The following is a 2692-nucleotide window of genomic DNA, read 5'->3' on the forward strand; positions in this document are numbered from 1 at the left end:
AGAACAGGAGTGTGACAGAGACAGAAGAAAAACTTGTGATATCAAATGGAAGCCTCACAAACAGCAGAGGAGAGCCAAACAGGCAGGAAACGCAAAATTAAATTTGCAGAAAAAGAAATTGACACCCTCATTGAGGGAGTAGTCCACAGCCATGACAAGCTGTTTGGAAAGGCATCATTGAAAGTGGCAGAGCAGGAGAAAAGGAAAATCTGGCTCCGGATCCAAAACAGGGTCAATGCCATTGGGGTGACACACCGCACCATTGAAGAACTCAAAAAACGATGGTACGACTTGCGCAGTCGGGCTAAGGTGCGCATAGCTGACCGCCTGAAGGAGGCAAAGAAGACAGGAGGGGGAACACCAACAGACACTGGGAACACTCCCATGGAGGACTTGATTGAATCCACCATCCAGCCAGAAGCTGTTGTTGGTGTGACCCAGCTGGACACGTCCGGAGCAGCAAACACATCTGAAGGTAAGATGAATGTATGTTTTCTTAGTGTTACAAAATGTAAAGGTAGAACTCGACCACAGCACAGCCCAAGTGCAGACCCTGAACATCCAGTACACAATGCATTCAGTAGGTGAGGGGCATTATGGGAGATGTAGTCAGGTCAAGCAGTTAAAATGTCAAATCTCAGAGTAACAACCCAAAAAAGCTTAATAGAGTATAAAATCATTTACAAAGGCAGAAATTTATTACTGTGCAATTAATATCACAGACATGAAATAATACAGTGTTGCACTGTTTCACCTCACAGATGCACAACGTGTAGAAGATGTGGATAGCGATTCCCCAGACATGCAGGACACCAGCGCAGGTGAACAGATGGACACACCTGTGGTGCAAATAAATCCCTCACGTCCAACAAAGTCACGCAGGGCTACTGTTCCATCCCTAGTCACCATGGAGTGTGAAGATGATGAGGCTGATGCAACACCAGGTGGCAGCCATGGCCAGACAACTTCCATCACACAAACACAACCACAGGTCCCCAGAACTAATCACAGAGCCCGGCGTAGGAGAGGAAGAGCACTCAGGACACAGCAGGAGGAGCAACCAAGTGATGTCTGGGGTGGTCTTGAGGGACAGATGCTCCGTATGCAGCGCCTGCAGACAAAAAACACACGATTAGTACAATTGCAAGTTGGCAAGATGGCTAGCAACATAGCAGTACTGTCAGAAAGTGTGCAGCAACTGAGCAAGGTGATGCATGAGGGAAATGTATCCCAGAAGAGACAGCATCGTCAACTAATGCTGCAATTGAAAATGTTTGCTAAATCAAACAATAGATTGGCCACGACAACTGCACTGCTGGCACGTAGGTCTGTGACCATGCAAACTGAAATGTGCCATTGGAGCGGCGATGTGGCTAAAGCACTGGACCAGGTCACAAATGCAGTTGATTTGCTAAATGCTTCCACAATTGCGGCCAACAATTCCACGCCCGAAGAGGGTAGTGAGGGTGGCTCAAGCCTAAGTAGTGTGGCAGTTCCAGTCCGCACTGCAGGAAGACGCAACACACGCAGCAGTACCCCCGCCGCTTCCAACATAACGGATGACAATGCTGGGTCTGACAGGCGTCTGGGTGTTCGTGGGAAAAAGCGCTAGACTGGCATGTACAAGTGCATTCCACTATGGTGACGTAACCATTTATTTGGATTTGACTTTTCACAGAGTGACAAGTGAATTGACATTTGCAAACCACTTATGTCCATTGCACTGGTCAGATTACAAGTGTGCTTGAACACTCATGGCAATTTTATTTAATTAAAGAATACTCTGATAGCAATAGTCAGTTTCTGTGTCATCATTACTCACCTCAGAAATAATTTTGTGTGATGTCAAATCTTCTCCTACGCCCTTCTGCTGCGCCTGCCCCTTGTGCTGCATGGTGTTGTGGCACTTGCTGGTTCCCATCCTCCGAATCGCTGTCAGACACCTCGATGTCCATTCCTCCCCTTGTCGCTATGTTGTGCAGCATGGCACATGCCGCTACTATCTTGCAGCATTGTTCAGGGTTGTACTTCAGTGCTCCACCGGTCTTATGTAGACATCTGAATCGGCTCTTCAACAGCCCAAATGTGCGCTCTATGATGTTCCTTGTCGAAATATGTGCTGCATTGTACCTCTGTTGATTGGCAGTTGTGGGATTGAGGTAAGGCGTCATTAGGTAATTACGCAAGGCGTATGCGCTGTCACCTACATGTAATGGAGCAAAGAGTCAGTGGCAGCTTCACATTGACATACGTACAATGACAGTGATAAACTATAACACATATTTACCAAGCAGATGTCCCTCTCCAAATTCTCCCCTGACAAGACGGGTGTGTATGCCACTTTGCCTGAAGATATAAGAGTCATGTGCACTCCCTGGAAATTGCGCAACAATGTCAGTGATAATGTTTTTGGCATTGCAAACAACCTGAATATTGAGGGAATGGTAAGATTTCCTATTTCTATATATATATTCCTGTGTTGCAGGGGGACATATTGCAACGTGGGTGCAATCAATACAACCCAAAACATGTGGGAAACGAGCTATCTGGTAGAACTCCTGTTTGGTTTTTGCAAGGTCAAGCGCGGTGGTAGGGAACTTGATATGAGACCCGATCACGGCCATCATGGCATCAAGGAATGCTTTCAATATTCTTGAAAGTGCGCTTTGTGACACACCTCCCGCAACAGCAA

General features: G+C 46.7%; 1 long non-coding RNA gene across 1 annotated transcript; it reads right to left on the reverse strand.

Annotated features, from left to right (window-relative positions):
• Window positions 1-676: 676 nt before the first annotated feature.
• LOC146833222 (uncharacterized) lies at window positions 677-2205 on the reverse strand. The gene is made up of 2 exons (XR_014960543.1): window positions 1823-2205; window positions 677-1111 (listed from the first exon to the last, which is right to left on the reverse strand). It is a non-coding gene; the product is annotated as an uncharacterized LOC146833222 (long non-coding RNA).
• Window positions 2206-2692: the final 487 nt, after the last annotated feature.

This window comes from Triturus cristatus, chromosome 4_2, assembly GCF_964204655.1.
Source record: "Triturus cristatus chromosome 4_2, aTriCri1.1, whole genome shotgun sequence".
Lineage (NCBI taxonomy): Eukaryota > Metazoa > Chordata > Amphibia > Caudata > Salamandridae > Triturus > Triturus cristatus.